Source organism: Dioscorea cayenensis, chromosome 9, assembly GCF_009730915.1.
Source record: "Dioscorea cayenensis subsp. rotundata cultivar TDr96_F1 chromosome 9, TDr96_F1_v2_PseudoChromosome.rev07_lg8_w22 25.fasta, whole genome shotgun sequence".
NCBI classification, from domain to species: Eukaryota; Viridiplantae; Streptophyta; class Magnoliopsida; order Dioscoreales; family Dioscoreaceae; genus Dioscorea; species Dioscorea cayenensis.
The window spans coordinates 10,512,280-10,526,109 of record NC_052479.1 but is presented as its reverse complement, the minus strand read 5'-3'; the positions used below and the strand labels follow the sequence as shown (position 1 = coordinate 10,526,109).

The 13,830-nt window shown below is 43.4% G+C and overlaps 1 non-coding gene across 1 annotated transcript; it reads left to right on the top strand.

The window, feature by feature from the left end:
- The first annotated feature begins 368 nt into the window (after positions 1-368).
- LOC120269784 lies at positions 369-475 on the top strand. The gene has a single exon (XR_005539420.1). It is a non-coding gene; the product is annotated as a small nucleolar RNA R71 (small nucleolar RNA).
- Positions 476-13,830: the final 13,355 nt, after the last annotated feature.

Sequence of the window (13,830 nt, the reverse complement as noted above, 5' to 3'; positions counted from 1 at the left end):
GAGCAATTTCTCCACCAGGACCTTGTAGATGACTAGTACCGATGGCTTGGAGGAAAGGACCAGTTATTCTTGGATTACCCCGACTCAATAGAGTCGGTTTAAAAGCATTTAGCAAATCTTGATGTTCATGTTAGATCCTAAGGGGAGCATTGCCCGGGTACCTCACCACATCTATCTCATGGAGACCGGCCACCTTTTTTTTCTCCCTAGCATTCCATTAGTAGCTATTTAACCCCATTTCTTCAATCAACTGACGGGCCTCATTAGGGGTCTTGCTACCTAAGGTACCTCCTGCTGTCGCATCCAAGAGTTGCCTTGTACTAGGTTTCAAACCATTGTAAAAGGTTTGAACAATCATCCACTCCGAAAATCCGTGTTGCAGGCACTTCCTCAGGAGCTCCTTGAACCTTTCCCATGTCTCGAATAGAGAATCCAATTCCAACTGAACAAAGGATGAGACCTCGTTCCTAAGCTTTGCTGATTTTCTGGGAGGAAAATAATGGGTTAGGAAAGCTTCCACCATCTCCTCCCACGTGGTAATCGATGCTCTAGGTAACGAGTGTAGCCATTGCTTCGCTCTCCCCTTTAGGGAAAATGGGAAGGCTCTCAATTGGATGGCATCATCTGTCACCCCATTTATCTTCAGCATATCACACACCTCGAGAAAGATGTCTATGTGACTATTTGGGTCCTCATCGGCCAAACCATTAAATTGTGCGGACTACTGCAACATGTGGATGAATGCCGGCTTCAACTCAAAGTTCTGAGCTGTAATCGGGGGACGCACAATACTTGATTGTGTCCCAACACTGAAGGTCTGGCATAATCGGATAATGTTCGCTGTTGCTCATTCTGTTCGGCCATGTTTTCAGATTCTTCTGCTTCCAAATTAGCTGGATTAGACTGTTCTTGCACAGGCTCTTTCCCTTTTCTTCTAAGTGTACGTTTAAGCTCGGGATCCCCTTCAATCAATATTGAGGGATTTCCTCGGGTCATAACCTGTAGCTGCAACCAAAAAAAAAGAAAAAGAAATCAAAATGATGATAGAATAAGAAGATATGAAATAGAATATATGGTGGAATAGCTAAGAAAACAAAGTGCAAAGTATCTCTAAACGCCTATTCCCAGGTAACGGCGCCAAAAACTTGACAAGGTCCCCTTGCGTATATCCCGTAAGTACACGGGTTTGTCGAAGTAATAATCCTGAGTGAGCGGGTATCGAATCCACAGGGAGTAGAGAATAAAAATACTTAATTCAATTCTTAGCTATGTGAAAGATCAATGATGATGAGTGTGACAATGATTCAATTCTCAACAATAAAAGCAACAAATAAGAGAGCAAAAGTAAAGAAGGGGATAAGGCAATCGATAAAGATGGGGTACCCGGATAATGCTCCATCTCGGATAATTGTTTCAAGTTAAAGAACCCTCGATTATGCTTCCTAATCAATGCAATGGTGAGTCGTGGAAATTCTTAATTACATAATCCTAAATATAAAGTCAACTATGCCTAACTCTATACATGTCCCGGAGGAGAAATTGAACAATCTCAACACCTCGCACTCGTATAGAGTTGCAATGAGCTCTAGGGATTCCAAGTGATAAATCTCTTCCTAGATTTAGACCTAACCCTTTGGTCCAGGCGGAAGGTCCCTAACCACAATTGAGCCCTAGATACTAAGATCACCTCAACACTTCACTCCGTTGCACGCGTAACTAAGCCCCAGCGTAAGTTCATCCCTTAGACAATTCACTCTATTATGACCGCAAAGAACTCGAGGAATGGAGGTAGAATCTATCACGTCAGAGGGGAAAGGGGACGCTCCTGTACCTCTCGACTCACCCTCTCAACCCTCTCCAACCTAGCTTTGTCTAACGCTCTTGGTGTGTCACTCACTCATAAGGTTACCAACAAGAACTCTCAACCCTATTGTCACTCTAGGGGAAATGTTCATACAATCAAGCATTCAAGGTTGGAACTCACAATAAACATCAATTTATTAAAAGCATAATAAAGAGATTCAAAAAAATGAATACATCCTAGGGTTCACAAATGCCTGAGTACCCACTAGTGGTTTAGCTCTCCATGGAGCTAAGTACAATCAAAGAAATAGAATGTAAAAGCAATGAATCCATAAAGAAACCCCCTCGATGGTCGTGTCGATTATCTTGTGGAAAGTCCTCTACTCGTCGTCCAAGTACTCCTTCATCCGGTATAGGATACGCCTCGATCGAAGCTCCCCTACCAACCTTCTTTCTAATGGAATCACGATGTTGGAGCCATAGAACCTCTCCAAAACCTTGGCCAATACGCCTCGAAACCCTAGCCGAAGCCCTCTCACAAGTTGGGGAAAAGATGGAGAAAAGAATGCTGAAATCGGGGCTGAAATCGGCTTTAAATAGGGCTGGAATCGGGCGACTACACGGGCATGTATAATGTCACACGCCCCTGTGGAATTTTCACACGGGCGTGGATAATTTCCCCACGCCCGTGTGGATTCTCTGAAACTGTCATTCTCGGCCGGCTGTGAACAGTAACTGCTACAATACTTTGCCAAAAAATACTCCCGAATCCACTTTTCATCGAGGTAACATTAACAGCCACACGTTTATGCCGTGGATCGCTTTGCTTCTTCAATGACGGATAAGTTAATGAAAATCTTGTTCTATGTGCATAAGTCGGAGTGCTTGAGTGTGACTACCTTTGTGCCCCTCCAAATGGTTGTGCTCACTCAAATACGAGGAGGTTGGCATACACTCTAGCATCTGACACCTGACCTATGTCTTCGCGTTTGAACCTTAGCAAGATTTCCTCCAAAATCGGTGCATTGTAATCCACATTGGCTTCTTTCCTTCATAATTGGTTTCACAACCCTACCTGCATAAAAAGTAACATAAAAAAACACATATTAGTGTAAAAAAACCCGAGAAAAAGTAATGCTCAATATAAAGGAAATAACGCTCGCATTCATATCGCACAAGCACTTATCGACTGACGAGTAGAGGACTTTCCACAAGACCATCGACACGACCATCGAGGGGGTTTCTTTATGGATTCATTGCTTTTACATTCGATTTCTTTTATTGTACTTAGCTACATGGAGAGCTAAACCCCTAGTAGGTACTTGGGTGATTGTGAACCCTAGGATGTATTCGCTTCATTGAACTTCTTTATTATGCTTTCAATAAATTGATGTTTATTGTGAGTTCCAACCTTGAATGCTTGATTGTATGAACATTTCCCCTAGAGTGACAATAGGGTTGAGAGTTCTTGTTGGTAACCTTATGAGTGAGTGACACACCAAGAGCGTTAGACAAAGCTAGGTTGGAGAGGGTTGAGAGGGTGAGTCGAGAGGTACAGGAGCGTCCCCTTTCCCCTCTGACGTGATAGATTCTACCTCCATTCCTCGAGTTCTTTGCGGTCATAATAGAGTGAATTGTCTAAGGGATGAACTTACGCTGGGGCTTAGTTACGCGTGCAACGGAGTGAAGTGTTGAGGTGATCTTAGTATCTAGGGCTCAATTGTGGTTAGGGACCTTCCGCCTGGACCAAAGGGTTAGGTCTAAATCTAGGAAGAGATTTATCACTTGGAATCCCTAGAGCTCATTGCAACTTTATTCGAGTGCGAGGTTGAGAGGTTATTTAATCTCTCCTCCGGGACATGAATAGAGTTAGGCATAGTTGACCTTAGATTTGGGACTATGTATGTAAGGATTTCCACGACTCACCATTGCATTGATTAGGAAGCATAATAGAGAGTTCTTACACTTGAAGCGATTATCCTAGGTGAAGCATCATCCGAGTACCCCATCTTTATCGATTGCCTTGCCTCCTCCTTACTTTTGCTCTCTTACTTGTTGCTTTTAATTTCTGAGAATTGAATCATTACCACACTTATCATTGTTGATACTCCACATAGCTAAGAATCGAATTAAGTGTCTTTACTCCCTACTCCCTGTGGATTCGACTCCGCTCACCCTGGATTATTACTTCAACAAACCCGTGTACTTGTGGGATATACGCAAGGGGACCTTGTCAGTAGCTTTCACACATCCCATGAGATAGCTTTTTCTCTCATTAGGGCATAACAAATATCGGACTTATGAGAGTAGCAACATAAATCATGGGTGGTAGCTCTTTCCACCCCCTATGTACAAACAACAAACAATTGCCGGTTTTTGTTCAAATTTTTTAAAAAATAAAACTAGAATACTAAAGTCCCAAAAATAATGAACTAGAGTCTTCATAGGTCTAATGAGCAAGAAAGGTGCAAAAAAAGAACAATCGGACAACAATATTCAATGAAATTGGATGAAAAACTAGAGCATGATAAAAATTTAATGTTTACAACCTCCAAAAAAACTAAGAATTAAACTCTTAACCCTAAGGTGAACCTTCATTGGCAACAAGAGCATGCTCATGAAAAACACAAGTAAAAACATTTATAAGGTGAACCCTCCCCTCACTTAAGATGTACATTGCCCTCAATGTACACATGTAACTCACAATAAAAAAATATCATCAATGGAATCAAAAATGTGTGTGGGAATGCAATTAAAATAATACTCCCTTCAACTCCTCATTAAACATTTAGTGAAGTCTAACTCATGGGCGTGGTGTACGGGTTGTGAAGGTCACATGACTATGTGACAATGTCACATGATCATGTCTATGACAAGACATCATCAACATCACTCCCAAGGTCATCTGTAGAAAATACAAGGGTTTTAGTGAAGCTCAACAAATTTAAAAAAATAAAAATACGAGTTCATGAATATAGAACAATAAAAGCATATACTCGCAACACAAAAATAAAAAAACATGAAGATAACTCTCGAAGACAACCCCTTTCTGAATATATAAGTCCACAAAAACTAACAAAACTATTAAAAGCATAATAAAGTAAAATAAAGACTAATGAGTGTGACACCTCAAGCGTCAGCATCGGGTGTTGGTGTTGGCGCATGTGCTAGTGCAGAGTCAGATGAGACCTCCTCGTTAAGGGTTTGCTGAATGCGATCAAGTCTCGAGTTGAGCCAGATACTATTGAACTTGAGCCAGATGCCTGGTTCTCGATGATGGTAGCCACGACAGCCTCGAGTTGAGCCAGATGCTGGTGAACTTGAGTGGAAGATGACTCAGGATCGGCTGATGTTACCGGTGCTACCTTAGTGACCATGGGCTCGGCTGCAGGTGGTGACTCTATAGCCTCAATATGCCCATCATTGTCCTCAGATGATGGCTTCACTAGTGCATATCCGCTTGAACCTGCGTGTCTCACAATGCCCATCAAGCAGAGAGTGACCAATCCTAAAGGTGCTGGGGTACTAATCCTCTCCTTGCGTCGAACCGAGCGGAGTAGACCCAACTTGAACATGAAGCGAATAATATAAGGTCCCATAAATAGTGCTCCTATGCACAAATACTCACTCTGGTGGTGGAGGTAGTTGGCGATAATGTATCCCAAATGGATGGGTACTCTCTATGCCGTGTAATGAAGATATAAAAGATCGGTCCTGCGAAGTGAGCCTGTACTATCTCCACAACCAGTCACTGACCGACTAATAATAGTATGAATATACCTCTGCGTCAGTCATGTCAGTAGAGAGGCCTTTGACTGGCCTAGGACATACTGGTAGCCGACACATAAATCATGAAAAACCAGACTAAGAGTGAGATCATGAGGATAGTCGATAGGCAGCTATGTGTACTCGATGGTGTCAACATAATCCTGATCGTACAAGTCGAGTAACATTAAAAACTGGGTCAGAGACATCCCATGCGGTTGGCTGAAGGCTCAGAAATGAATGGTATCCTTCGTGCCAAAGTCAGTGTTGGCTATGTTATGATCGAAAAAAAAAAGAGGCAAGAACCTCCAAAGTAATTTCTCGCCTGACGGGCTTGTGAATGGAGAATAGTCGGTACCAACCTCCGACACTAATAAACTCTCTGACCTCATCATTAAGACCAATCTCCTCTAGTGCATCCAAATCAATGAAGCACGACTATCCAAACATAAGTTGTTGGAGACGCTCGAACCTCTACTGATGGATAAGGTCAAGAATCTCAACTGCCAGTGGTGGAGTTGGTTCCTTATCATAGCAAGGATGTTTCTTAGCCGATTTCTTGGTTCGTGGTGCCATACCTGCCAATAAAACATTACAAGAAGTTAGTTCATCATGAATACGAGGTAAACCAGGCACCATGTGCGCGAGGGCAATGAGCTGGGGGAGAAATAGGGCCTGTTGGCCTCTGTCCCAGCCCAGCCGGGGGCATGGGCAGGCCACGTACCCGCGGCTAGGCACGGCCTAGGACCATCGGTCGAGTGGCCTGGGTGGGGCGAGCAGGCGCGTGTCGCGTGTCCACGCAGGCAAGCCACACGGGTGCGGCCTGGCAGGCCACGCGACCTGCCATGCACGTGCATTGATGGGTTGGGGCGTGGCCAAGGTGGCCAGGCACCCACGTGGCCTAGCTAGCTGTGCACGACCATCTAACGCGGCTGCGTGGGCTGGCCACACGCCCGCGTGGGTGCCCGACCTTGGCCAAATTAGCCAAGGTAGGACCTTACACCTTTCAAAACACAATATTACACATGTAAAGAGGTGTCTAGCATGATTCCTGACAAGGTCCCCTTGCGTATATCCCGCAAGTGCACGGGTTTGTCGAAGTAATAATCCCGGGTGAGCGGGTATCGAATCCACACGGAGTAGGGAATAAAAATACTTAATTCTATTCTTAGCTATGTGAAAGATCAATGATGATGAGTGTGACAATGATTCAATTCTCAACAATAAAAGCAACAAATAAGAGAGCAAAAGTAAAGAAGGGGATAAGGCAATCGATAAAGATGGGGTACTCGGATAATGCTCCGCCTAGGATAATTGTTTCAAGTGCAAGAACCCTCTATTTTGCTTCCTAATCAATGCAATGGTGAGTCGTGGAAATCCTTAATTACATAGTCCCAAATCTAAGGTCAACTATGCCTAACTCTATACATGTCCCGTAGGAGAAATTGAACAATCTCAACACCTCACACTCGTATAGAGTTGCAATGACCTCTATGGATTCCAAGTGATAAATCTCTTCCTAATTATAGACCTAACCCTTTGGTCCAGGTGGAAGGTCCCTAACCACAATTGAGCCCTAGATACTAACATCACCTTAACGCTTCACTCCGCTGCAAGCGCAACTAAGCCCCAGCGGAAGTTCATCCCTTAGACCATTCACTCTATTATGACCGCAAAGAACTCGAGGAATGGATGTAAAATCTATCACGTCGTAGGGGAAAGGGGACGCTCCTGTACCTCTCGACTCACCCTCTCAACCCTCTCCAATCTAGCTTTGTCTAACGCTCGTGGTGTGTCACTCACTCACAAGGTTACCAACAAGAACTCTCAACCCTAGTGTCACTCTAGGGGAAATGTTCATACAATCAAGCATTCAAGGTTGGAACTCACAATAAACATCAATTTCTTGAAAGCATAATAAAGAGATTCAAAGAAACGAATACATCCTAGGGTTCACAAATACCCGAGTACCCACTAGGGGTTTAGCTCTCCATGGACCTAAGTAAAATCAAAGAAATAGAATGTAAAAGCAATGAATCTATAAAGAAACCCCCTCGATGGTCATGTCAATGGTCTTGTGGAGAGTCCTCTACTCGTCGCAAGGGATCCTTTGCCCGGCCTAGGATACACCTCGCCGGATCGGTGCTGATGAAAGCTCTCCCAATAACCTTCTTCCAAACGATGGGCGATGTCGGAGCCATAGAACCTGTCCAAAAATCTAGCCAATACTCCTCAAAATCCTAGCCGAAGCCCTCTCTCAAGTTGTGGAAAAGATGGAGAAAAGAATACTAAAATCGGGGCTGATTCGGCTTTAAATAGGGCTGGAATCGGGCAACTACACGGGCATGGATGCTTCACGCGTCCGTGTAGAATTTCCACACGGGCATGGATAATTTCCACATGCTCGTGTGGATCCTCTGAAGTCCTATTTTCTCGGGCGGCTATGAACACTGCTGCTACAGTACTTGCTACCGTGTTGCTACGGTGCTCTGCTATAGTATCCGGCCTGAATAACCTCCTGAATCCATACTTTCATCGGAGTAATGCAAACGGGCACACGTTCACGTCGTGGATCACTTGCTTCTTCAAGGATAGGAGCGTTGGTGGAGCTCTTGTTCTATGTGCATAAGTCGGAATGCTCTAGTGTGACTGCCTTTGTGCCCCTCCAAATGGATGTGCCAAACTCGAATACGAGGAGGTTGGCACACATTCTAACATCTCACATCGACCTATGTCTTCGTGTTTGAACCTTAGCAAGATTTACTCCAAAATCGGTGCATTGTAATCCACATTGGCTTCTTTCCTTCATACTTGGCCTCACAACCCTACCTGCACGAAAGTAACATAAAAAACACACATATTAGTGTAAAAACCTGAGAAAAGTAATGCTCAACATAAGGAATGAACGCTTCGCATTCATATCGCACAAGCACTTATCAAACTCCCCCACACTTAATGTTTTGCTTGTCCTCAAGCAAAAATTAAAACGTTATGTGCATCAATGAAGAAAATATTGAAAGTTCTTTGCCTTAGGTTCACCAAAATATTCAAAGAGAGCATTCTACAAGTGAGGGAAATTTCAACACTAAATACGAAAAAATCAATGCTCTAGGTAAAAACTTGAATAAAAAATGAAACAAAACCAGAAGTCATGTACGTGTGTGAACTCACTCAAGTCAACCCAAAGTATACTCCTCAAAGTTCTAAGTACAATGGACTTATTTATCTACAAAAGTGACAACAATTTCAAAGATGGTAGTAGCTTCACACATCCTCTAAGGTAGCCCTTTCCAAAGCGGCCGCTAAGATGGCTTTCACACTTTCGAGGTGGTAGCTCTTTCTACCGGAGTGGTAGCTTTCACTCATCCTATGAGATAGCTCTTTCTCTCATTAGGGCATAGCTAGTATCCGACTTATGAGACTGGCTTCATACTTCATAGGTGGTAGCTCTTTCCACCGAATAAGCACACATAAACAATAAAACTTTTTTTTTTTCAGAATTTAACACAAGAAACAACTATAACTGGTCCCTTTAAAATCGAACTTGAGTTTCCAAAAGAGTTTAGTGAGTAGTGCACTAAGTGTAAATCGGGCAAAAATTCCTAGAAATTCAAGCAAGAACTAGAGCATGAAAACATTCAATGTTAGAAATTCTCTTAAACTCAAGAATACAATCCTTGCAACTAACATGAACCGCCATTGGCTATGTGAGCATATATCAATCAAGAACAATAGAAAAAGATGTGCGCACTATGAAACTCCCCCCACACTTAAGTTGTACATTGTCCCCAATGTACACATGCAAGCTCACTCAAAATATATATCATTCAAAAGCAAATGTGGGAGAAGCAAATCAAAAACAATACTCCCCGACTCCTAGTGTTGCGTTTGATGAAGCTAATTCCATGGGAGTAGTGTTCCGACGGGTTGTGAAGCTCACACGACCAAAGTGCCTCAGCACCTTGGCCGTGCCCATGACTGAGTCTCAATTCCCTAGAAGACAAGACCATCTGCACGCATACACGAGGGGGTTCAGTGAAGCTCAATAAAAACAAAATATCTCGAGTATATATAAAAGATAGACATTGAATACAACTCGAGATGCAAAATGAAAATAAACTCAGAAGGTGAATCTTTTCTGAGTGAACAAGTCTAAAATAAAAATGCAACATAAAGAAAATGCGGAAAAACAAAGTCAAATGTCGGTGTCGCGGTCGGGCTCCGGTGCTGCTATTGCTACTGGTGAAGACGCACATGGTGGGTCCACCGGTGCCAGGGTAGGGGATGAGGGTGCAGTGGATGTCGAGGGAGCTTGAGGAGTCATCGATCGCAAAACAAATGAAGAGGCGATGTCTCGCTCTAAGATTTGCTGTAATACATCGAAGCGTGCCATGAACTCTGTATACTGAGCTGCTTGCATTGCCCTGATCTCGGAAACCTTTGCCCGCACCACTCCTAAAGCATTCTCGAGCCTCTCGAAGCGATCATGGGTTTGAGATGGTGTAAACGAACGTACGGGGGGTATGTTCTCCGCCACTAGAGGTGCCTCAGTCTCTATTGGTGCTGACTGATGCTCATCACCGTTATCCTCGAATGGTATATGCAGCACATAAACACCATTTGGATATTTACGGACCAAACCCATGAGCCTCATTGTCTCTAACCCCAGTGGTGATGGTATGATTGTCTTCTCGGCTCCACTGATTGCGTCTCGTAATGTATGGACCCGAGAAAATGACACCTAGTCTGGGATACTATCCTTGACGCTTCAAATACTCCGCTAAAATGTGCCCCAGATGGACCGGCTGGTTCCGCACCATGGAGTATAAGTACAGAAGTTCTTGCTTGTTTATGACTCCCGTGCTATCACCGTGACCATTCACTGACCTGCTTATGACGGCATGAAGATATCTTTAACTAGGTTGAGATAAACATGAGGCCTTAGACACTCCTAGTTCATATCGCCCCTTACCACATAGTATTCTATACGTGACAAGGTCCCCTTGCGTATATTCCACAAGTGCACGGGTTTGTCGAAGTAATAATCCCGGGTGAGAGGGTATCGAATCCATAGGGGGTAGGGAATAAAAATACTTAATTCGATTATTAGCTATGTAAAAGATCAATGATAATGAGTGTGACAATGATTCAATTCTCAACAGTAAAAGCAACAAGTAAAAGAGCAAAAGTAAAGAAGGGGGTAAGGCAATCGATAAAGATGGGGTACCCGGATAATGCTCCACCTAGGATAATTGTTTCAAGTGCAAGAACCCCCTATTATGCTTCCTAATCAATGCAATGGTGAGTCGTGGAAATCCTTAATTACATAGTCCCAAATCTAAGGTCAACTATGCCTAACTCTATACATGTCCCGGAGGAGAAATCGAACAATCTCAACACCTCGAACTCGCATAGAGTTGCAATAAGCTCTAAGGATTCCAAGTGATAAATCTCTTCCTAATTATAGACCTAACCCTTTGGTCCAGGTGGAAGGTCCCTAACCACAATTAAGCCCTAGATACTAAGATCACCTCAACGCTTTACTCAGTTGCACGCGCAACTAAGCCCCAGCGGAAGTTCATCCCTTAGACCATTCACTCTATTATGGCCGCAAAGAACTCAAAGAACGCAGGTAGAATCTATCACACCGGAGGGGAAAGGGGACGCTCCTGTACCTCTTGACTCACCCTCTCAATCCTCTCCAACCTAGCTTTGTCTAACGCTCGTGGTGTGTCACTCACTCACAAGGTTACCAACAAGAACTCTCAACCCTAGTGTCACTCTAGGGGAAATGTTCATACAATCAAGCATTCAAGGTTGGAACTCACAATAAAGATCAATTCATTGAAAGCATAATAAAGAGGTTCAAAGAAACAAATACATCCTAGGGTTCACAGTACCCGAGTACCCACTAGGTGTTTAGCTCTCCATGGGACTAAGTACAATCAAAGAGATAGAATGTAAAAGCAATGAGTCCATAAAGAAACCCCCTCGATAGTCGTGTCGATGGTCTTGTGGAAAGTCCTCTACTCGTCGTCCGAGGATTCCCTCATCCGATATAGGATACGCCTCGACGGAAGCTCCCCTACCAACCTTCTTCCAAAGGAATGACGATGTCAGAGCCATAGAACCTCTCCAAAACCTTGGTCAATACCCCTCGAAACCCTAGCCGAAGCCCTCTCACAAGTTAGGGAAAAGATGGAGAAAAGAATACAAAAATCGGGGCTAAATCGGCTTTAAATAGGGCTTGAATCTGGCGACTACATGGGCGTGGGTGCTCCACGCGCCCGTGCGGAATTTCCACACGGGCATGGATAATTTTCACAAGCCCGTGTGGATTCTCTGTTTCTCTGGTTTCTCGGCCAGCTGTGAGCAGTGCTGCTACAGTATATGCTACAATGTTGCTACAATGCTCTGCTATAGTATCCGGCCTGAATAGCCTCCTGAATCCATACTTTCATTGGAGTAACGCAACGGGCACACGTTCACGTCGTGGATCACTTGCTTCTTCAATGGTGTACACATTGGTGGAGCTCTTGTTCTATGTGCATAAGTCGGAATGCTCGAATGTGACTGCCTTTGTGCCTCTCCAAATGGATGTGCCAAACTCGAATACGAGGAGGTTGGCACACACTCTAGCATCTCACACCTGACCTATGTCTTCGTATTTGAACCTTAGTAAGATTTCCTCCAAAATTGGTGCATTATGATCCACATTGGCCTATTTCCTTCATACTCGGCCTCACAACCCTACCTGCATAAAAGTAACATAAAAACACACATATTAGTGTAAAAACCAGAGAAAAGTAATGCTCAACATAAGGAATGAACGCTTCGCATTCGTATCGCTCAAGCACTTATCAATACTCCTCCGTGGGAGATAAACCCGACATGTCAATTGGAAGACTCTCATACTCCTCAGTTTCAGTATAATCCTCATCGTATAAACCAAGTCTAGTGAAAAACTGTGTGACGCTCATACTATGATGTTGCCCAAAGGCTCTGAACTGAATAGCGCTGACACTATCAAAATGGGCATAAGAGCGGTCGAACTCAAATAAAGCAAGCACCTCTAGAGTGAGTGAACGGATAGCAGGGTCATGAATATTCAATATCTTGTGCCAACTACCGACCGATAATAGTTTCTCGACCTCATCAGCCATGTCATCTCCTAGTTGCACCTTCCTGAGTGACCCAACATCCAGGATACGCGTTTAACCAAACTTAAGCTTCGCTAACCGCTCAAAATGAGCTCGATGCTCAGGAAGTGTGAATTCCATGACTTCCGGCTCAGGGGCAGGCCCTCTAGGATGTTTAGCAACTGCCTTCTTCGATCTTGTGGCCATACCTGCATGTATTAGAAACGAAAATCAATTAATTTCTGCAGGAAAATAATAACGCACGGCCGTGAGGAAATTCGAAACGCCCGTGTACTTTCACGGGGCGTGGAAAACGGACGGCCTTTTCGGTCATTCTCCCAGCTACAAGCCCATCTCACTCCTAGATCTTCTCAAAAAAACAAATCATAACCATTTTAGCAAGAAACCGATGTGTATTATCCATTTAAATCGCATGAAATCATCTAGACTCAAAGGAAGTCGATGATGAGAAGAAAATAAGGTCTTACCGATGAGTTGTAGCAAAACACCTCTACAATCCGCACAATGCACAATCAATCGATTCAAAGACAGTAAGAGAAGGTCAAGAGAATGTCGGAAAAGGTTCTTTGAGCGACCTAGGGTCAGCTGAGGAGCAAGGTGGGACTATTGTATTGGGAGAGCAGATAGTCTTTTAATTCCTGGAGATCCACACGGGCGTGCGGCATAGCCCACGCGTGCGTCCTCAAATGAAGGTATCACAAGGGCGGACGCACGCACCCTGTGGTTTCGCTGGATATATGGAAAAAAATTGGATTAGAATTTTGATTAAAAATTAGCAAATATTCCCAAAATAAAAGATTGGATTAGTGTTTTGATTTTCAAATGAGACATTCCGATAAGAAAACAAATAATTAGGGTTTTGATTAAAAACTGATTAATATGACACAGTCTGAAAAGAAAACAGAGGATTAGTATTTTTATGAAAAAATAGGAGACATTATGAAAAGGAAACATAGGATAAGGATTAGGATTTATATTTAAAAAGAGGAGGCATTACAAAAAAACATAACATTAGGGTTTCGATTGAAAGATGGGAGACATCACGAAAGGAAAACATGGGAATAGGGTTTTGATTCAAATATAGTAGGCAATCCGAAAAGAA